Here is a 23,262-nt window from a genome sequence, read left to right on the forward strand (position 1 = left end):
TACTGGGTGGGCGTGGCTAGAGTGCGGATGGCCTACTGGGTGGGCGTGGCCAGCTCTACATCATTGGCATCAAGGGTGCCTATGGGGGGACCTGGGCAGGAGTGGGACAGATCTGAGGGTCTCTGGCAGGAGGAGGGTCTCTGGGCCAGGGCCAAGGCAGTGGGGGCCGTTCCCTCAATGTTTCCAGGATGGCTTCGCGGGCCACATGAAACCACTTCACGGGCCGAATCCGGGCCTGTATCTTAGTCTAGTCTGTCTTCTGGGGGTGAAAGAACAGGCATGAACTGTCCTTTTCAGATGATTTCCTCCTCCTCAGACTTTAAGTGTGCTGTCCCGCTCACACACACACACACACACTTGTGGTTTAGTGGGTTTATCAATATTCCCCAGCAATTCCCTCCATCCAAAACTCAGAGCTGTCCCAACTAAGTCCAGCCGCAAGCAGATCGATGCTAGGCCACGGACCACTGGCCAGTAAGTCCACAAGGCCTTTGAAAGTTTCCCAAACAAGATAAACCCACCAGCCAAAAATTAAATCCACAATACAAGAGGGTTCACAAGGCAGAAACAAGGCACGATGCGAATCAAGGCACGGTGTCAATCCAAAGCAAGGAAGGGATCACAACAACCAGGAAACACACATCTAGGAAATGAACTGAATGTCCCCATCCTGTTCACCACGATGTAAAAAAGATGTTGAGACTCTAGAAAGAGTACAGAGAAGAGCAACAAAGATGATTGGGGGACTGGAGACTAAAATATATAAGGAACGGTTGCTGGAATTGGGTATGTCTCTAGTTTAATAAGACGAGGGGGGACATGATAACAGTGTTCCAATATCTCAGGGGCTGCCCCAAAGAAGAGGGAGTCAAGCTATTCTCCAAAGTGCCCAAAGGCAGGACAAGAAGCAGCGGATGGAAACTAATCAAGGAGAGAAGCAACCTAGAACTGAGGAGAAACTTCCTGACAGTTAGAACAATCAACCAGTGGAACAACCTGCCTCCAAAAGTTGTGAATGCTCCAACACTGGAAGTTTTTAAGAAGAGACTGGACAGTCATTTGTCTGAAATGGTATAGGGTTTCCTGCCTGAGCAGGGGGTTGGACTAGATGACCTCCAAGGTCCCTTCCAACTTTATTATTATTATTATCACCTACATCTGTCTGATGTGCTAAGTAGCCAGCTTCCGGTTCAGCCCATCTAGAAGGGCGAGGGTTTCTCCTCTTGAGTAATCTGGCTAACCTCCTCTGCTCCTGCCTTTTCACTGCCCTACGTGTTCTTAGATCAAGTGCAGAAGGCAGTTCCTCTTCCTTATCACTGACCGGCTACAGCTACCTGCTTTCCCCACCTGAAGCCTTAGGGCTGTCCTGGTGCAGCTGGTCTTCAGCCAAATCCCTTTCAGATGGCTGCCTGGAGCCACTGACCAACTGCTCTCCAGACGTGCCCAGAAGTGGTTCATCCTCCTTCGAACTGACCTCTGGAGAGGTATCTGGGGAAGCGTCTGGAGGGAGTCATCACAAAGGGATGTGGAGATGGCTTCACCTGTAGCACAGCACTAAACTTTCTAGATTCGTGCACTTTTTAGATTGGGAGAATGAAGTACTAATGGATGTGTTCAGCAGAACAACAATTTAAAGCACCCCCTTTTTGTTTATTACCTCGTCACACAGAGATGACGTCCCCTCACATTTCAACCACACAAATTTAGGGGGCTCTGCAGGCCACCAAAGCTGGATGTGGGAAACTGTAAGATGGCTTCCAAGCAACGTTGCCCATTTTCGCTCTGCAGGTAGGGCTGAGTGTTGTTCTCACACCACATTTCCTTTCGTCTTGAAAAACACTTTTTCTATCAGGTGACAAGAAACGTTTTAATCGGCTGAATAACCGCCTGTGGGGCAGAGCAGTTTGATGGGTTTTGAGTCAAGACTTCTGATTTCTCTCTCCCGTGCTGACTTTGCGGTTAAATCACAAAGTAGACGATATCAATAACAGCATCCAGAGTGGTCACATGCAAAAAAAAAAAAAAAAGAAGGATTTATAGGAAGGGATGTGAAGCTCACTCTCGTTTCTAGCATGGTTCAAATCACCCAGCTAAATTCTAATTACTTACTCAAATGTCCATTAGACTCTTCCGGAATATACGTAATGCTGTGTATCCTTCAGAAAGAACACATCTGGAATCGGAGATCTTTATTTCAAAAAATAGGGTTTGAGAGGAATTTTTTTTTAAAAAAAGCTAACTAAAAAGGAAAACATTGTCCAGTCTACAGACATTACATGTGTGTGTGTGTGTGTGTGTGTGTGTGTGTGTGTGTGTAAGCAGACATTCAGGCTGCTTCTTAGAGAGCGTGTGATCTCCTTTAGCGATATGGAAAGATAAAATGCACTGCCATGATAACTTTGGCACTGATTTGAAGTGACTGCTTTACTTTTAACTAATATTCGGGATTAGAGACGGCTGGAAGTTACTTTCATTTTTTTTAAAAAAAAATGTCAGTAATTTAGAAAATCCAGGGAATTACAAGGAGAGAGAGAGAGAGAGAGAGAGAGAGAGAGATCATATTTACACATATTCAGCAGGTGGGGAAAAAAAAGAGACTACTTAAGCCCTAATGACTTTCCTAGGGAGCTTTTAAATGCTTATTTCAGAATTAAACTTTCAGAGGGCATAAATGTGAAGCTTGGCAGCCATCCATTTTAAACGGGGTGGGGAAAACAAGGCCTGAAATTTTCTCCGTGTAAATGTTTTGGCCTCCCGGTGTTCGAATCAAAGCTCTCTTTCCATGGTTCGTCTTAATTGGGTTTTTTTTTGGTGTGTGTGTGTGTGTGTGTGTGTGTTTTGTTCTCTTCCTTGTTTTGCAATTACTCTGATGGCATTCTGTGCGGTGGAAGAGATTTCAATTAGCTACAAAGTCGGGGTTTTCCGCACCCGCCCTCGAAGAAATTGCCAAGTTTATGCATATCATATCCTGAGAAGTGTAAAAATCATCATCATCATCATCATCATCATCATCAAAGCAAGCTAGGACAGAGCTAACTTTCAATAAACCAGACGGATTGTCAACTGATTTTTTTATTCCTCCTCGGTCGCTACTTACAACAATTAAGAAAACGATATCCATCCTATCAGGAAGAAATTCAAATGCTAATGGCTGTTGCCTTGACCGCTTTTCCAAGCCACCAATCTTACATTCCCCACGACTTTAAAAAGAGAAGGGTAAAAGCAAGCAGACCACAACATTAACGATGCTAACGGAGCCATTTGCTAAGTGAGGTTTGCCTCCATTTCATGGCGTTTCTTGCCACTTTGCTTGCTAAGTGGATCACGGCAGGTGTTAAGTTAGGAACACTGCTGTCCAGTGAATCTGGCTGCCACAGGGACTTACGTAGCTTGTCAGAAGGTGTTCTGTACCAGCCTGCTACCGGCCTTGCAGAAAAGGCAACCCCTTTACAGACGGCAAGAGGCTGGAATACGTCTGCCGAATTTATTACAAAAACAAACAAGACACGAACCAAGATACCGGAGCTTTGAAACACTATCTGAGCGGTTGCTTTCAGCAAACCAGCCCTCCCCACACAAGTCCTTTATAAAGAGTTCAGGGCGTGGCTTCTCTCTGCCTCCTTCCGAGGTGCCCCATTGCCTTCCTCTGTTTACTCCTACTTGACTGCCTCCTGCGTCGGGCGTCCTTGAACAGGGCCAGCTGTGGGTCATCTTCATCCACACTGTCAGGCTCACACAGCTGGGTCTCCACCAGGTGGGAGGGGCCTGGCTGGGGGCTCTGCGGAGCCTCAAAGCCATCATCAGCAAGTTCTTCAACACCCCCCTCCTCCCCCTCATCTGAGTCATCCGACCCAACTGCCGAACCCACAGGCTGACCCTGAATCACAACAGAAGGTCGCAAAAGGAGACCAGGTGATACCCCTCCCCCCGGGACGACGCCACCGCCGTCACAAGTGTGAGTCAGTTGCCAAACACTCAAATTTTGATCACATGACCGTGGGGGGGGATGCTGCAATGTGAAACGTCAAAGAACGTGAAAAACGGGGGAGTTAAAGCGCGACAGAATTTAATATGTTTTTTTTTAGTTAGGTAGCATATTTTAGCTTAAATTTGTAAAGTTAATACCCTGTATTCAGCTCTGGGAAGTCGGGGGGGGGGAGGAGGGTTAGGGAGGGCAAAGGGGGAGGGGAGGGGGAGGGAGGGAGTTTATGTTATTAAAAAATGTATTTTAAAACTTTTCAATTAAAAAAAATAAAATAAAATAAAACGTGAAAAACGGTCATTAAGCCTTTTTTTTTCTTCCGCTGCCGTTGTAACTTTGAACGGTCGCTAAACAACCCGTTGTAAGTCGAGGACTACCTATTCTGAGAAACGTCCAATAGAAATGGGAATTGTTGCCTTCCAAGGATGAGGTTCTTGCTTTTCAATAATAATAATAATAATAATAATAATAATAATAATAATAATAATAATAATAATAATAATAATAATAAGAAGAAGAAGAAGAAGAAGAAGAAGAAGAAGAAGAAGAAGAAGAAGAAGAAGAAGAAGAAGAAGAAGAAGAAGAAGAAGTAGTTGGAAGGGACCTTGGAGGTCATCTAGTCCAACCCCCTGCTCAGGCAGGAAACCCTATACCATGATCAGTCTGAGGAGACAAGTCCTGCCAACAATTTTCAAATTATTATATACCGATTTCGAGACGCTAAGCAGAATCAGACTTAGCTAACTAATATTGGGATGGGGGAACTACCGGAGAATCCCAGGTTGTAGGTTAGGTAAAATTACATCAACAAATCAATAAAACTACATCGATGTGTTAATGAAGTCTGGTTCAAAATCGAAGGAGATTTTATTTTAGGGACAGGAGAACTCATCCTGGTTTGGTTTGGTTTGGTGGAACGGGATTTAAACTGCATTGTAAAATATGGTTTGGAATATTAAGCCTCTGTGAATAACAGAGATGGAGGGGACCTTGGAGGTCTTCTAGTCCAACCCCCTGTCCAAGCAGGAGTTCCTGTACCATTTCAAACAAATGGTTGTCCTACATCTTCTTAAAAACCTCCAGCTTTCAGGCTGGATCAGATTTCAGAAGAAGTTAAAGAGTATCAGAGAGAGGAAGTTTAATTCCCAACGCTGCTTTTAATTCTGAATTGTTTCCCCCCCCCCAGGTGCTCTCCACCCCCACATGAACTAGAGGGGAGACAGATTCACAACCTCGTTTCCGCTATGATCGTTAAGTGACCACAACTTGCGATATAATTGCCAGCTTGTCCATGGACTTTGTATTATTGGAAGCCATCTGTGAAGCACACACACACACACAGAGAGAGAGACACACAATGATCGTACAACTATGGGACACTGGCATGCTTGCACATGCCCGAACCTTGATTGTGTGACCATGGGATGCGACACTAGTTTTTATTTATTTTTTTTAAAATTCCATTTATATCCCGGCCTTCTCCGAAGACTCAGGACGGCTTACAAGCTTAGCAGTAGCCTTCATTCTATGTATATGCCTGCTTATTAGGGCTTTCACACACACACACCCCAAGCGGCATTATTACAAAGTCAGCTTAATTGCCCCCAACAATCTGGGTCCTCATTTTACCTACCTCGGAAGGACGGAAGGCTGAGTCAACCTTGAGCCTGGTGGGACTCGAACCTGCAATAATTGCAGGCAGCTGGTGTTACTTAAGGAGGCATTAGCCCACTGCGCCACCAAGGCTTAGTTGTAAGTTAGAGGACCCAAAGGTGCTTTTTCAGGAGGCAGCAGGACTTTCTTTGTTTTTCTTTGAAGACTTCTCATCCAAGGAGCTTCTTCGGCTCTGACCGGATGGTGGGGAATGGAAGGATTTGTACTCCTTGCAGACGGCTGGTCATTTGCATCCTTTTAGAGAGTTGCTGAGGCCACTTGGAGGTTGACCTGTGTCCTCGGGGTCACCTGAGTGGTGCAAATGGGTGTGGAGCCTTCTTGGCCGCGGGATGTGTCCCTTCCTTGTTGGAGACGGGCGCAGGCGGTTGGGGATGCGTCTGTGTTGTCTGCATCTCAAACTGACTCCAGTTCCTGGAGTCTGCAATGTTTTCTGGAAATCCGTTCACCCCCCCCCCCTGCACCCTTCAAAGGGTCTTCACCCCAGTGTGCATGGCTAAATGTCTATGGAGATTGATTCCCAGTCCTCCAGGTCCTGGTTGTCCCAAGGGTGCTTTCTCAGGAGGCAACTGGACTTTCTGAAGAAGCTTCCTGGATGAGAAGCGAAACGTCTTCAAAGAAAAACAAGGAAGTCCAGTTACCTCCTGGAAAAAAAAGCACCTTGGGGACAACCAGGGCCTGGAAGACTGAGAATCTCCATAGAAAGTTAGAGGACCATGTCATTGCTTGAAGAGCTGCAGACAGAGGACATGTCCAGTAACCAGCAGGCATCTCATCTGCCAGTGTGGTGGCTCGCCGTGCACAGAACAGGGCAAAGGAGGAAAGCTTCCAAGGGATTTTCAGACGTGAAGCTCATGAAAAGTGAGGGAGGTGGAATAACGTCTCCCAAATGTTGAGAGACTCGGGGTGGGGGGTGGGGGGGGGCGTTGCCTTCACAAAAGATGTTCAGCTCATCACCGAACAAAACCATTCTGGGCTTCATCCCAAGCAATGGAAATAAATTAAGCAAACAGACCGGTTAATGTGCCTAATGCACAGAACTAATCAAGAAAACACAAGCTAAGCTTAGGGTCTTCTCCCAACGGAGATGCTCACCTTTTGTCTGAAATGGTATAGGGAGTCCTGCCTGAGCAGGGGGTTGGACTAGAAGACCTCCAAGGTCCCTTCTAACTCTGTTATTCTATTCTATTCTATTCTATTCTATTCTATTCTATTCTATTCTATTCTATTCTATTCTATTCTATTCTATCTCATTCCATATTCTATTCCATTCCATTCCATTCTTTCTCTATCCTATGCTATGCTATGCTATCCTATCCTAATTCTTTATTCTATTCTATTCTATTCTATACTAATTCTACTCTATTCTAATTCTATTCTATTCTATTCTATTCTAATTCTATTCTATTCTATTCTATTCTATTTTTTCTATTCTATTCTATTCTATTCTATTCTATTATTTTTTCTATTCTATTCTATTCTGTATTTCTGTTCTGTTCTATTCTATTCTATTCTATTCTATTCTATTCTATTCTATTCTATTCTATTCTATTCTATTCTATTCTATTCTATTATTTTTTCTATTCTATTCTGTTCTGTTATTCTATTCTATTCTATTCTATTCTATTCTATTCTATTCTATTCTATTCTATTCTATTCTATTCTATTCTATTCTATTCCATTCCATTCCATTCCATTCCATTCTATTCTATTCTATTCTATTCTATTATTTTTTTCTATTCTATTCTATTCTGTATTTCTGTTCTATTCTATTCTATTCTGTTCCATTCATTTCCTGTCCTATCCTATCCTATCCTGTCCTGTCCTGTCCTGTCCTGTCCTGTCCTATTGCAAGATCCCGATTGACCACAACGTGGCACAACGTGACACAGCTGTGAGAGGAACTCTTATGTGGAGATGTTCTGCCTCTGAAACAACCACAGATTTCCTCCTGTTTTGTAGATGAATCCCCAAAGCCTCTGGGAAAATCTGTTGCTAGGAAAAACTGTGGGTGGCACGAAGGGGTGGGAATTGCTAATCAAGGGCCTAATAATATTTAATTTTCACTCGCATTAATTAGCAGATGTCCACAGGCATGCCAAGGCTTGGACGAGGCCTGAACTCGGTCCCAAAGCTCACTTGCAAGCAGGAGGATTCTAGAAAGTACGAGCCAGCTTGTAGCCTTTCGGAACAGACCGGCTTAAAGACCTCTTTGAGAATTACCTTCCCTCCACATCAGGTCAGCTCTTGACCCGTGATTCTCCAGCGTAACGCAGACGCAACGCAACGAAAACCCTAAATTTCACCTTCTGTATGGAGAAAGTATCTTTTCACATTATGAGGTCACCTGGGACCGGGAACCTACGCTGAAAGGAGAGAGAAGAATTTGGCTGACCTCCCTTTTCTCCACCGACAGTTTCATGATTTGGAGAAAATCCCCAAATAAAAATATCTCAAAAAGCTCCCAGCTTCATCTTTGTCCTTTCCAACTGGCTGGGAAAAAAACCAAGGGGTTATTACCTCCGGGTTCAGCCTATGGGCAGCATATTCTCATCCAGAATGGATAGAGTTACTATAGTACTTCCTAGTTATCTTGTTAACTTGCTTTAAATCCTCTTCCCAATTCTGCCAGAGATGTTCTCGGCACAATGACAGATTAATCCTCGACTTACAGCTGTTTTAGTGACTTACAACCGCACTGAAAAATGTGACTGACGGCCTGGTCATGGAGCCAAGGAAGATATATGGATGCAGACCATGGTTCAATTTAAAGAGTCACTGGTATTCGGATTCTCAGGACCACATGCTTTATCTGTGATAGAGAAAGTGTAAACCCTTATTAAAGATAAGGTACTGTAAACGCAGGCTCCAACTGCTTTAAACCAAGAATATAGAACACAGTCTTAGGGGCTGGATGGCACCTCAGAGGTCTTCTAGTCTAACCACTGCTCAAGGCAGCTTCCCAGTGAAATGGTTGTCCAGTCTTGAAACTGCCAGTGACGGAGCACCCACAACTTCATTAGGCAAACTATTCCACTGATTAAATGTTCTCACCATCAGGAAATTTTTCTCCAGTTCTAAGTTGGATCTCTCTTCATAGAAATAGGAGTAGGAATAGGAATTAGGAGTAGAGGTAGGAGTAGGAGTAAGAATAGAATAGAATAGAATAGAATAGAATAGAATAGAATAGAATAGAATAGAATAGAATAGAATAGAATAGAATAGAATAGAATAGAATAGAATAGAATAGAATAGAATAGAATATGGAATGATAGAGAGTAGAGCAGAGTAGAGTAGAGTAGAACAGAACAGAACAGAATATGGAATGGATAGAGTAGAGTAGACTAGAGTAGACTAGAGTAGACTAGACTAGAATGGAATGGAATATGGAATGGATAGAGAGTAGAGTAGAGTAGAGTAGAGTAGAGTAGAGTAGCGTAGCGTAGCACAGCACAGAACAGAACAGAACAGAACAGAATAGAATATGGAATGGATAGAGTAGAGTAGACTAGAGTAGACTAGACTAGACTAGAGTAGACTATACTAGAATGGAATGGAATGGAATATGGAATGGATAGAGAGTAGAGTAGAGTAGAGTAGAGTAGAGTAGAGTAGAGTAGAGTAGAGTAGTATAGCATAGCATAGCAAAGCATAGCACAGCACAGCACAGCACAGAACAGAACAGAACAGAACAGAACAGAATAGAATAAAATAGAATAGTTGGAAGGAATCTTGGAGGGCTTCTAGTGTTGAAGGATTCACAACTTTGGGAGGCAACTTCTGTTCCACTGGTTAATTGTTCTCACTGTCAGGAAGTTTCACCTTAGTTCCAGGTTGCTTCTCTCCTTGATTAGTTTCCATCCGTTGCTTCTTGCCCTGCATTCAAGTGCTCTTCTTTGTGGCAAACCCTGAGATATATGTGTATGTCACACACAAATGTAATGTTTCCATTCAGTTTTAGCTCTCTGGTAAATGTTCACTTTACTTCTGTGGTCAAATCTATTTTCCTCAGCTTCAACCATGTGCATTTTTGAAAGGTTTTAAGAACTCAAAAAAGGACGAAAGTGCTGTCATTTGTCCTCAGTAACATGAAATGGGGAGATGGTGCCCTCTGATATCTGAATCCTGGCATCCATTCCACAACCAGGAAGACATTTCTATCAGCTAAACCCAGTCTCCTACAATCTTTTAAACAGAATATTACACATGACATCACCCATCAGAGATTACACTGATTTGGGGGGCAATTACTGCTAATCAACTTAAGACTATATCTGTGCAGCTATTTTTAGATGCTTTATTGACATTTATCAGCAGAGTACACAGGGGCGTATCTTTTAACTTAGTTGTCTTGATGGCCAATTAATGCAGAAACCCAGAATCTTGTTCTGGAAATGCCTTGTTATTTTATTCACCTTTCAATCCGCTAACATCTTTTTCACAGAAGAGAATAACAAAATAAGAGAGTTGGAAGGGACCGAGGTTGGCTCTCTCCTTGGTTAGTTTCCATCCATTGCTTCTCGTCCTGCCTTCAGGTGCATGGGAAAATAGGTTCATCTGTCTCAGGCAAATCCAGAAGAATATTAGAATAACAGAGTTGTAAGGGACCTTGAACATCTTCTAGTCCAACCTTCTGCTCAGCCAGGAGACCCTATACCATTTCAGACAAATGGGACATCCAATCTTTTCTTAAAAACCTCCAGTGATGGAGCATTCACAATATCTGGAGGCAGGTTGTTCCACTGGTTAATTGTTCCAACTGTCAGGAACTTTCTCCTTAGTTCTAGGTTCTCTCCTTGATGAGTTTCCATCCATCGCTTCTTGTCCTGCCTTCAGGTGTTTTGGAGAACACCTTGACTCCTCTTCTTTGTGGCAATGGAAGACTGCTATCATGTCACCCCTAGTCCTTATCTTCATTAAACTTAGATATACCCAGTTCCAGCAACTGTTCCTTCGATGTTTTAGCCTCCAGTCCCCTGATCATCTTTGCTGCTCTTCTCTGCATTCTTCCCAGAGTCTCAATATCTTTTTTTTTACATTGTGGTGATCGAAACTGGATGCAGTCTTCCAACTATGGTCTTACCCAGGCGTTATGAAGTGGCATTATACTTTATTTAAGACAGACTTAACCCATCGACTGATTTGCCCATATTTGTTTTGATTGTAAGCCAATGCAGCTATGATCAGCTCCTCACTTACACGGAGGCCAGAAACTGTGTGCGCTAGACACCAAATTGTTCACTCAACGTTCCTCTACGTTGGGCTATGATTTACTTTTCAGAGACGCTGTGGAATGAACAGAACAGGTCTCACTTGATCAAAGGCATCCACAAAGGAAAGCTACAACAAAATGGAGCGATGACATCAGCAAGTATGGACTGAACCACGATGAAGACTTTTCCTTCAACACTATCATCAAAGACTCAAGAGCCCGTATCAATGTCCTGAATGATAAATATCCCAAAGGAAAGAGACAAACATGGTCCTTTCTCCCAATTCTTCAACAAGAACGGCCTGGTTTTGGTCTGACGTTGGAAAGCTTTTTAGGAAAGCCATAGGATTTTACATCCCTACATCCTTTTCATTAGTTAATTTAATGTTCCAAGATAAGTGAACATGGAATAAAACCACAAAACCACATAGCAAGGACATGTGGTATGCACATTAAAGGCAGGACTGCCAAAATGTCTCTTGCAACATATGGTATCTTTTTCTCAGCAAACAGCACCCCCCCCCCAAAAAAAAGAGAGAACTGGGAAAAGTATTTGCTTTTCCATTCTGCACACGTCGCGGTCTTGATTCCGAAGAATCACGCTTAGCTTTTCATGATTCGTTCTCACAGGAACATAATTGCCTCTTTGAGACCCATATGGAAATTCACTAACTCTGAAAGGGATTCCGTAGTTACACACACGTACCCCCAAAAAATGCTTCATATGCAAGCATGAGGAAATAAAGCTTTCTGAATATTGAGAATAAACTGGGCAGATCCTATTCATAAAATGATCCGTTGTAGAATTGTCAATATGTCTATGGAGATTCTCAATCATCCAAGTCATTCGGTTTTGAACTGAAGAAGCTTCTTGGGGGGAAAAAAACACCAAACAACTTTGGAACAATTCTCAACATGGCAAATTTAACCCATTTATTATACACCTCTTCCCGGCTCAAGGTTGACTCAGCCTTCCATCCTTCCGAGGTAGGTAAAATGAGGACCCAGATTGTTGGGGGCAATTAAGCTGACTTTGTAATAATGCCGCTGGGGGTGTGTGTGAAAGCCCTAATAAGCAGGCATATACATAGAATGAAGGCTACTGCTAAGCTTGTAAGCCGCCCTGAGTCTTCGGAGAAGGGCGGGATATAAATGGAATTAAAATAAATAAATAAAAATATCCTTACTAATAGTCAGACGAAGACATGCCTGATCAGTCACCAACATTGCAGCCCTACAAGGCACTATTTTAAACCAAGCTGGAGGTATTGGCCTCATTGTAACCTATTATCATCATCATCATCATCATCATCATTATCATTATCATTATTATTCATTTATAACATAAAATGTAAAAATACAGAAACAAATAGTAGGGGACAGCAGTAGAAAAAGGGAAAACATAACAGGTGTGAAGAAAGGCAGGGTAAGAAATTTAAAGGCATTGACTTCCGACTCTCTCCGTTGCAGTAAAATCAGACATTAAAATCAAATCTCAACTTTTTACACTTCTATAGGAGTACGCGCTAGCGGCTAGCCATTTCTGTATCGGCAAATCAGTCTAATCCAGGGGTGTCAAACTCAATTTCATTGAGGGCCGCATCAGCATTGCGGTTGCCCTCAGGGGGCCATGTGGGCATGGCCAGGGTGGGCGTGGCCTGCTGGGTGGGTGTGGCTAGAGTGTATGTGGCCTACTGGGTGGGCGTGGCCAGCTCTACCTTGTTCGCATCAAGGGTGCCTATGGGGGCCTGGGCAGGAGTGGGACAGATCTAAGGGTCTCTGGCAGGAGGAGGGTCTCTGGGCCAGGGCCAAGGCAGTGGGGGCCGTTCCCTCACTGTTTCCAGGGTGGCTTTGCGGGCCGCATGAAACCACTTCGCGGGCCGGATCTGGCCCCCGGGCCTTGTGTTTGACATGTCTGGTCTAATCAGTAAAACCCAAAAGGATGATATCATTTTTTCCCCCACCTCGAGCACAAAGTCCAGAAGCGGTTTCCAAGTAGAAACCAAAGGACTTATACTCTTTTCTTTTATCAGCACAGTCAGCTCGGCCATCTCTGCTAATTCCATCAGCTTTTGTAACCATTTGTCCCTGGTGGGAATAAGAGGCATCCTTCCACTTTTGAGAATAGAGCAATCTTGCTGCCCTCACCGGATATAAAATCAGAGTTTCATTTTTCCCCCCAGTTCTCTTTCCATTAAGCCCAGAAGGAAAGTTTCTGGTTTAATCTTTATGTTATGCCTCATTGTAACCACTGTGTGATTAATATCCCTCTCATCTCTAAATATCCAAAGACTTGCAGGAGACGAGCAGGCTGAGTTGGAAGGTGGAGTTAAAGGTGCCGTTAGTCTGGAATCATTGCAAAGTCACCAGTGACCCAACGGCAGCCCTCTGTGAATTCCGCTGACTCTTACTTAGCACCAATTTAGCTTCGACCATTCGTTGACCAGATTTTTGTATATAATAAACTCTTCACTGCTTTGAACTCAGTGAGTGTTCCTGGTTCTTTGCGCCTGGCAAAACTATTTACACAAACCCAAAACTGTCGACCTCATTCCACTAATTATCCTCATGGCAGCAGCCACAGGGAAACCTACCCCGTTCAGATTTTCCTCCACACTTCCAAGTCTAGAATGTAGCAAATCATCCCACGACCTTTTGCGCTTCAGTGACATCCACAGAGCCTTCAAAAGCCAAGAGACCTGCCATCAAAGCCCCGCCCCCTTGTTTACCTGCGTAGGGTGGGACCTCAACCTTAATTGTCCCCTTGACTTTCCTTGACTCCAGGTAAGGCCCCGCCTCCTTGATGCTTTAACCCACGTCCTTGACACAAAAGAGCATCTTAAATACCTCATATGTTTAGATCAGCCTGTTCTGGACTGACACGATATCGGATTTAATATTATAAGGAAGTGCTTGGAAATGTTTTAGGGCTTAAAGACGTAAATGCATTGTTAAAGAGTATCTGCAGAATTCGGAACATATCAAACTATGAACTGATTCTCGTGGGAAACACTTAAGAAGAATCCCAAAGGTGTTTTTTTCAGGAGGCAACTGGATTTTCTTATTTTTCTTTGAAGACGTTTCGCTTCTCATCCGAGAAGCTTCTTCAGCCCAGTGTGGATGTTGAGGAATGGCAGGATTTATACTCCTTGCAGACAGCTGGTCATTTGCCTTCTTTTAGAGAGTCATTGAGGCTACTTGGAGTGTTATCTATGTCCTCGGGGTCACCTGAGTGATGCAAATGGGTGTGGAGCCTTCTTGGAACTGCTGAATGGACTGGAGACTGGAGACAGATAATGTCATGTCCCTCCCCCTCGGTTGAGAGAGGGCTGCTCAGTTTTGACCTAGATGGCCTCTTTGACCCCTCTTTCGAATCATAAGCGTCTTCTCTGTGCAAAATGTGGACTTTGCTGCCTGAGAAAAAGTGTCCTTTTGTCTTTTCAATGCAGATGGATGGTTGAATCTTGTCCAGACGGGGTTTGGTCTCCTATGTTCCCCACCATCCAGTCAGAGCTGAAGGAGCTTCTTGGGTGAGAAAGCGAAATGTCTTCCAAGAAAAAAACAACAAAGAAAGTCCAGTTGCCTCCAGAAAAAAGGCACCTTTGGGTCAACCAGGACCTGGATGACTGAGAATCTCCACAGACATTTAACTTAAAAAGAGTGTTTTCCTTCAGGGGGCAAAAAGCTGAGTGTGTCTGATTGAAGACCATTTCTGATTTAAAACCGTTACTGATGACTCATAATTTGAATGGACCTTTTATCAATGTCACAGGAGGCTCAATCAACATGATTGCCTTTCGTCAAGCTTTAATTTACTGTCCAGGACTTGAGATATGTTCAAGTATGCATTACCAGGAGCCCACCCGTAAGTGTCCACAATTGTGACTAGAAACTTTATTTGTTAAGCAAAGAGGTCGTTAAGAAAACCTGAGTGTCCTTGGGATGAGATGGATGGCAAACAAATGTAATAAATAAAATACACTTGGAATGCTGCATCCAGTTTTGGTCACCACGATGTAAAAAAGATGTGGAGACTCTAGAAAAAGTGCAGAGAAGAGCAACAAAGATGATTAGGGGGCTGGAGGCTAAAACATGTAAGGAATGGTTGCTGGAATTGGGTATGTCTAGTTTAATGAAGAGGAGGACGAGGGATGACATGATAGCGGTGTTCCAATATCTCAGGGGGTGCCCCAAAGAAGAGGGAGTCAAGCTATTCTCCAAACCTCCTGAAGGCAGGACAAGAAGCAGCGGATGGAAACTAATCAAAGAGAGACGCAACCTAGAACTAAGGAGAAACTTCCTGACAGTTAGAACAATTAACCAGTGGAACAACCTGCCTCCAGAAGCGGTGAATGCTCCAACACTGGAAGTTTTTAAGAAGAGATTGGACAATCATTTGTCTGAAATGGTGTAGGGTTTCCTGCCTGAGCAGTGGGTTGGACTAGAAGACCTCCAAGGTCCCTTCCAACTATGTTATTCTATTCTAAGATGGAAAGAAAACATCAAAGACACTCTACAGCCACATCAAATAACAATGGTTGAGGCCATCAGAAAAGCAAGAACCAAAACTTTGAATCTCCCTCAGCACCCAAAGTGATAAAGGAGGAGGAGGGGGGGGAGGGGGAGGAGGAGGAGGAAAATAAGAGTTTATCCATTGAAGATGTGGTACTTCTGATACACATTGATGGAGAAGGATCCTGTCTAAATTAATTATTGCCAAAGTCTACAATAAGCTTCCCAGTCAAACTAATAAATTTATTTTGCTAGACTGAAAACCAAACTATTAGCCTTCCTATTATCTCCTTTGTAAGATCATCCATAATGGGTTTCTGAAAGGGATGCGCAATGAATTTTTAAACTATCTACTAAATATAATGTTTAATTACTTTTCTAAGTGCACATGCCATTAAGTAGCCATTAAGACTAATGTCCCAATTTTCTGTGGCCAAATAAGAGAAAATGCTGATTGAGTTACCCAAATTCCTCAAGATAATTCCGCTGAATAAGTGCATGTGTGTCCTTATTAACTCAGTAAACTTTTCTAAATTTAATTTCAGCTTGTGGCAAGATATCCTTTTTTCAAAGAGACTCTCTATTCTTACTTTTTCAGATGCTTTAATTTGCGACTGAATGGAAGAGGTATTTGAAATTCTTCTTGGTCCAATTAAAAGCCCAAGAATGGAAAATAGCCACTCTTTGGCAAGATCAAAATAGGAAACCACAACTTATTTGCAAGTATGTCACATCATCAATATATTTATCATGATAACACATCATCACATTCTTTCATAAAGTTTGTCTGACAAATTTGTAACCTTTGGGGCACATTATATGAAGTCCTGGATTTCTTGAGAAGTACATAATTCTGGGAAAGAAAGAAAGAAAGAAAGAAAGAAAGAAAGAAAGAAAGAAAGAAAGAAAGAAAGAAAGAAAGAAAGGAAGGAAGGAAGGAAGGAAGGAAGGAAGGAAGGAAGGAAGGAAGGAAGGAAGGAAGGAAGGAAGGGGGAAAGGAAGGGAAAGAAAGGAAGAAAGGAAATGAAGGAGGGAGGGAGGATACATAAAAGGAAGGGAGGGAGGGAAAGAAATGAAAAGAAAGGAAGGAAGGAAAGAAGGGTGGGAGGGAGGATACATAAAAGGAAGGAAGACAGTGAGGAAGAGAAAGAAAGAAAGAAAGAAAGAAAGAAAGAAAGAAAGAAAGAAAGAAAGAAAGAAAGAAAGAAAGAAAGAAAGAAAGAAAGAGGAGGGAGGGAGGGAGGAGGGGGGAAAGGAAGGAAAAGGAAAAAAGGAAAGAAGGGAGGGAGGGATGATACATAAAAGGAAGGAAGGAGGGAAAGAAGGAAATAAAAGGAAGGAAGAAGAAAGAAAGAAAGAAAGAAAGAAAGAAAGAAAGAAAGAAAGAAAGAAAGAAAGAAAGAAAGAAGGAAGGAAGGAAGGAAGGAAGGAAGGAAGGAAGGAAGGAAGGAAGGAAGGGAAAGGAAAGGAAAGGAAAGGAAAGGAAAGGAAAGGAAAGGAAAGGAAAGGAAAGGAAAGGAAAGGAAAGGAAAGGAAAGGAAAGAAAGGAAAGGAAAGGAAAGGAAAGGAAAGGAAAGGAAAGGAAGGAAGGGAAGGGAAGGGAAGGGAAGGGAAGGGAAGGAAAGGAAAGGAAAGGAAAGGAAAGGAAAGGAAGGGAAGGGAAGGAAAGGAAAGGAAAAAATGAAGAATGCTAGCAGCGAGGCAGATGGACTCAATTAGAGGAGTGATCTAAGGCCTGAAAGACCAGGTCACTCACCCTGGACAAAATCTATCTGGATGGTCACTAAGGATCGGCACGAACTCGATGGCACATAATCAATCCAGAGAGCACAAGGCAAACGTGGGAAATGACGTATCTTTCGTTTTCTGGATCCATTTTTCTGGATCCCATTTCAAACAGATGGAACGAGGGGATTAGCAGCCTGTGTGAATCACACATGCGGAAGCCCGGCGTGCAGGACACAGCAGATACAAATAAAAATACTCCAGAGTGTAAACCTTTCAAAATGATAATTATAATAACAAGGTTTACCAGGTCTCAGGGCCGCCGAGTTATGCTGGAAAGCTGTAGGCAGAGCTTTGTGTAGTCACAAAGGCAGACAATGGATTCCCATTCATGACGATAAAGTTGCAATTACTTGGAGTAAGTCCCGGTTCCTTCATGTGCCTCTCAAACAGAGATGTGAAAATAGTCCAGTATGTCAAGAGAAGCTAATCGTACCATTAATGAATAATTTCATATACAGGTAGTTCTCAACTTTGGGACCACAACGGAGCCAAAATGGATGCCGCTAAGTGAGAAACTTGCTAAGTGACTTTTGCCCCAATTTTACTACGGATTCTTCCAAATAAAATAGATCTAGAATTGAATTGTGAATCAGATTTTCCTGCTCATCTAAAAACAGATATTTATACTTACATCGCTCGCCGTCAAGCAGAGCTCATTGTAATTGTACGGCACGCTTAATCCACCTGGCAAATGCTTTCTGAAAGACTTCACAAAGTGGCATAAATCTTCCCTAATCCCATGTACAAACAGCAAGTGGGGGGCTTGTCTCCCACTCAACTCTATTCTCTCCGCTGCCAATCAGAGGCCCCGGAGTAGATGGCCTTTCAATCCGTTTTAATGCCATGAATTATCCTTTTGCTCCGGCGGAAAGTTCAAGGTGGGTGGCTGAATGACAAAGGTTTGCGCAGTTCAATCTGATGAATATCTACCCTGAAGTGTTGAGGGGCACCTGGTCAATAAGCCACATCTGTTTATGAAAGTGGCAGACACAACTGCATTTGTAACTGTGTTACGTGCAATAAGTGTTATCCTTCCCCACAACCAACTGGCACTGGCCAACGGTATAAAAATGAACAACAAATAAGCAGGATTAAATCTTCTTTGGATGTGGATAGGACACCCCCTTTTAAAAGAGGGGAGGGGGAGGAGAAGGGGAAGGGGGAGAAGGAGAAAGAGAAGAAGGAGAAGAAAAAGAAATAATCCATTCTGTAGTGTTGTGACGCAAACATCATGGAGATGATCTGCAACACGCCAGCTTCCCAGTCAAAAGGATCCATAAAATTATTAAACTTAGATGTAAGAGATATTAATCTCTTTGGTTAGACTGCCTAGCCATCTACAAGGCTACGTTTTTAAAAAGTATATGAAACTCCATGCTGGTCCTAACCACAACACATATCTAGCTTAAATTTGCATGAACATTGCTACAGATGAATTCAAACCAATCTCCCAGTTCTATGACCATCTTATGGCCCACCTCTAGCAAGAATTACACCAGAACTTTGTCCTTAATTCATGAAAGGTCTGGCACCACATTTCATTCTTATATCCAGAAACAAAAAACAAAAAATCCACTATACCAGTTAAACAAACAAATAAAGCTTGTCCTGACAAAATCCCTCTGAAAGGGACAAACAGCACTTTAAACCGGATTCTTTAATGTTGTTAGCTGCAAAGTCGTATCCGACCCATTGCGACCCCATGGACCACGTTCCTCCAGGCCTTCCTGTCCTCTACTATCTTCTGGAGTCCATTTAAGCTCACGCCTCCTGCTTCAGTGACTCCATTCAGCCACCTCCTTCTCTGTCGTCCCCTTCTTCTCTTGCCCTCAGCCTTTCCCAGCATGAGGCTCTTGTCCAGTGAGTCCTTCCTTCTCATTAGGTGGCCAAAGTATCTGAGTTTTACCTTCAGGATCTGGCCTTCTAAAGAGCAGTCAGGGTTGATCTCCTCTAGGACCGACCGGTTTGATCGCCTTGCAGTCCAAGAGACTCGCAGGAGTCTTCTCCAGCACCAGAGTTCAAAGGCCTCAATTCTTTGGCGCTCAGCCTTTTTTATGGTCCAGCTTTCACTGCCATACATTGCCACTGGGAAGACCATAGCCTTGACTATACGCACTTTTGTTGACAGGGTGATATCTCTGCTTTTTAGTGTGCTGTCTAGATTTGCCATGGCTTTCCTCCCAAGGAGCAAGCGTCTTTTAATTTCTTGGCTACAGTCCCCATCTGCAGTGATCTTGGAGCCCAGGAAAATAAAATCTGTCACTACCTCCATTTCTTCCCCATCTATTTGCCAGATTCCAGAATAGCCTATAGTATATAAAAGAAAACTTAATTTTCGGGTAACCCACATTTCCCTATTTCATTAAAAAGTAGTTATCCTGGGTTAGACTGTGTTATTGGTGCAGTGAACATGAATTTGGGAGACTGTGGAGGACAATGAGGACTGGCAAGTTATGGTCCATGGGGCCACGAAGAATTGGATAACGATTCAGCAACTGAACAACAACGACAAATGAGAAAACCCATTATTGTTCAGTTCCACCCAGCGTTGCCTCAAGCTACAAGATGGCTGGCATATAAATTTAACAATAAACAAAGAAATACATAAATTGGATAGATATAAGTGAAATATATACTGAAAATTCTTCTGATTGATTATGTCCCAATTAGAAATGTATTAATTCGATTAATTCGATTACATTATAACTAAGAGAGTCGGGAGAGGGAATCTTTGTTGAGGTAACTTGAGCTATTTTACAAATAATTTCTTATTTGCTATTGTTTACTTTTGACTACCCAACCACCGTATCGCTTCATAAATACCTGAACGTAAAATTGTAATAAAACTTGTACAAAAAAATAAAAATAAAAAATAAAATAACACAGTCTAACCATCTCATCCTCTGCTATTCCCTTCTCCTTTTGCCTTCCCTCTTTCCCAACATCATCAGGGTCTTCTCCAAGGAGTCGTCTCTTTTAATTTGGTGGCCAAAGTATTTCAATATACGTCCTTCCAAGAACCACTTCCGGGTTGATTATTCTGCTTACTGTATCACATAATGTGTTCTGTACCAGCCTGCTACCGGCCCTGCAGAAAAGGCAGGGACAACCCCTTTTACAAGAAGGCAAGAGGCTGGAATTAAGCCTGCCAAATTTATTGATACAAAAACAAACAAGACACGAACCAAGAAACAGGAGCTTTTCAAGCGGTTGCCTACAGCAAACCAGCCCTCCCACGCATTCCCCTTTTATACAGTTCAGGGCGTGGCTTCTCTCTGCCTCCTTCCGAGGTGCCCCATTGCCTTCCTCTGTTTACTCCTGATTGACTGCCTCCTGCATCGGGCGCCCTTGAACAGGGCCAGCTGTGGGTCATCTTCATCCACGCTGTCAGGCTCACACAGCTGGGTCTCCGTCGTGACCAGGTGGGAGGGGTCTGGCTGAGGGCTCTCATCAGCAAGCTCTTTAATACCCCGCTCCTCCTACTCTGAGTCGTCCAGCCCAACTGCCGAACCCACAGGCCGACCCTGAATCACAACATAATGTCCCAGATCTTCCCTTCCTTTTTTCCCTGCCTTTTCCATTCACGTTCCAAATTCTATTAGTGCTGAAATCACATTATATTAATAAGGTCCCATGCATTTACATTTCTCTTCTGCTCTTTGCAACGTCCAACATTCCCCCTTCTTCAGTTTCTCTGCAGTGGTTAAAAAAAAACTGGAAAAGCAGAACAGGAGAAGATAGCGGCCCTTCCATAAAACCCAGGGACCGTCTGCACTTTGGATATTCTTTCTCAACCAGCTGAAAAGCTGAAAAGCTGCAACCACCTTAAGATTCAGTTTTAATTTGCATCTCCCCCGTGCAGTCAGTGAGAGATTTTTTTTAAAAAAAGAATCCAAGATGAAATAAAGAAAGAAGCTCCATCCACAACAGATATTCCAACCTGGGTTTGACCCACATTTATGAAAATGGCATGTTTTGTTTTGTTTTTTTCCCTGCCAAAAGGACTGCTCCCTCCCCTCTCTCTCCCCTTCTTCCTTCTCTTTTTTTTCTTTCTCTTCCCAGCATTCACTCCTTCCTTCCTTCCTTCCTTCCTTCCTTCCTTCCTTCCTTCCTTCCTTCCTTCCTTCCTTCCTTCCTTCCCTCTCTTGGACTGTTCCGCCCCTGAATTTCTCACATAGGACATTTTCACACATTGCAATGTGTAGTGCCAAAGGGAAGCAGGCTTTCCAAAGCTTGGGAATTTGGCAACCTTCGCCGCCAGCTAGAAGGGCCAACGGCAAAGGGGCTGTGGGCAGCTCGCACCAGATACCCCGGCCGTGCGGTAATGCGATCCGAATACGCTTTTTTGGCCTGACTGCCTAATTGAGCAACAAATGTCTCTTTTGGCAGTAGGCGTCAGAATTTGAACACACAAGAGAAAGAGCTAGAGGTACTTTGCCCATGAAGTGAGGTGGGGGGAAAAGTTGCACATTCTTTTGAAACGGGGTCTGGAAATAAAACGCTCAACACTGTACGGCGTTTTTGGAAGGAAAAAAAAATAAATCCAAATGAACAGTACCAGAATGAGTCCTACAGGACCAGGGAAGTGTACATCTAAGTATGAAAAAATAAAAATAAAAAGCAAGAAAGGATAAAGAATAATGGAGTGGATGTTTGTAGCTATTATAAATGATGGGTTGCCATCTGTCCCACTCAATTTCCTTCAGGTTTGAAACCTGAATTTCCTGCAGTGGTTCTGCTTCCAGGGAAATTTAAAAGCAGGCGTTGCAAAAAAAGCAATTTAGACCCACAAAGAGCAGACCCTCCATTAGATCCTATTTTGTATAATCCAACACAAGTCTAGCAACAATAAATGTGTACTTTGTACAAGGACTCAACCCCCCCTCTACTCAACACGTATTTCGCTCCCGAGTTCCCAGGTAAGATTTACAAGCTATAATTAGGATAGGATAGTTAGTCTTGGAGACTGCGATGGTGAATAACTGTAGCCAAAAATATTTTCCTTAATCAACGTTGAAAGAATGGCTAGTTAAGCACAACAACTGCTCTCTCGATGCGTCAGTATTAATCATTTTTTTCATTTAATGGAGAAGTCCCTCCCGAATGATTCCAAACTGAATTCCGCTTCTGTCTAGACGGTGCGTCTTTGAGCCGGTCCTTCACACCATGGGGTGAAAAAGGAAAGAAGTGAGAAAGGAACAGAAAAAAGAAGAGGGGAGGACTTTTCTACACACTGGTGGGAACGGTGGATTAGCAGATAGGTGATCGCGCAAGGTGGAGTGGCCAGGTGATCATTCTCAGAAGCAGACGCTGCGTGTCACAGACAAGAGAGGTGGAGTGACAGAGAGAGAGAGGAAGGGAGAAAGAAAGAGAAAGAGGGAGGGAAGGAGGAAGGAAGGAAAGGAGAGAAAAAGAAAAAGAAAGAAAAAGAAAGGAAGGAAGGAAGGAAGGAAGGAAGGAAGGAAGGAAGGAAGGAAGGAAGGAAGGAAGGAAGGAAGTTTTACCAAGTGAAACAAAAACAGGTAAGAATTTATAACAGTGCCCTTGTCCATTAATTAATAGGTTTTAGCTGAAGGCTAAAACATAGGAAGAGTGATTGTAGGAATTGGCTAGGTCTAGTCTAGTGAAAAGAAGAACTAGGGTGACTTGATAGCAGTGTTCCAGTATTTGAGGGGTGGCCACAAAGAAGAGGGGGGGTCAAGCTATTCTCCAAAGCAGGACAAGAAACAATAGTTGGAAACTAATCAAAGAGAGAAGCAACCTGGAACTAAGGAGAAACTTCCTAACAATGAGGACAATTAATCAGCGGATCGGCTTTTGCCTTCAGAGGTTGTGAATGCTCCAACGCTGGAAGTTTTTAAGAAGGGATTGGACAAACATTTGTCTGGAATGGTATAGGGTTTCCTGCCTGAGCAGGGGGTTGGACTAGAAGACCTCCAAGGTCCCTTCCAACTCTGTTATTCTATTCTATTCTATTCTATTCTATTCTATTCTGTTCTGTTCTGTTCTGTTCTGTTCTGTTCTGTTCTATTCTATTCTATTCTATTCTATTCTATTCTATTCTATTCTATTCTATTCTATTCTATTCTATTCTATT

At 43.0% G+C, this 23,262-nt stretch overlaps 1 protein-coding gene across 1 annotated transcript in view; it reads right to left on the reverse strand.

Moving 5' to 3' along the window:
* RET (ret proto-oncogene) overlaps window positions 1-23,262 on the reverse strand; it is a gene marked incomplete at both ends in the record, with an annotated part of 117,502 nt that overhangs the window by 85,051 nt on the left and 9,189 nt on the right. The gene's annotated exons all lie outside the window — the stretch shown is intronic.

The sequence above is a fragment of the Vipera ursinii genome, assembly GCF_947247035.1.
Source record: "Vipera ursinii genome assembly, chromosome: 5".
Taxonomy (NCBI): domain Eukaryota; kingdom Metazoa; phylum Chordata; class Lepidosauria; order Squamata; family Viperidae; genus Vipera; species Vipera ursinii.